A 475-nucleotide genomic window follows, 5' to 3' on the forward strand; every position below is an offset into this window, starting at 1 on the left:
TCGAGTGCGGGGCCGGGCTTTCCCAGCCCTGCGCTGCTCGCCCTGTCACCCGCGGGCTGGTCACTCCTGACAGCCCGGAACATCTGTCGCTGGGTCGTGATAACCTGGAACATCTGTATCTGGGTCATGGTGACCCAGTGCAGCTGTTCTTGGGTCCAGGCCAACAGCAGGGCGATGTCCAGCTCCAGAACAAGAGCTGGGCCTGCACAACTGGCAGAAAATGTCGAAACATTTTGGCATCCAAGGTGGGCCAGTGGGAAAACATCTGTTTTAAATAGATAGAGACCCTATAAACAGACCCTGGAAACAGCGATCCTAAAGTGAGACCCTGCGAGCAATGCTGGGTCACAGCGGGCTGGGTCCAGCATCTCCCCTGAGCTGCGACAACTCTCGGGAACAACCTGCATGAAGGACCCTCCTGTCAGGGAGGTGTCAGAGCCAGAAGGTCTCCCCGGAGCCTCCTTTGCTCCCGGCT

The sequence above is a fragment of the Buceros rhinoceros genome, unplaced genomic scaffold (genome assembly GCF_000710305.1).
Source record: "Buceros rhinoceros silvestris isolate BGI_N320 unplaced genomic scaffold, ASM71030v1 scaffold20577, whole genome shotgun sequence".
NCBI lineage: Eukaryota > Metazoa > Chordata > Aves > Bucerotiformes > Bucerotidae > Buceros > Buceros rhinoceros.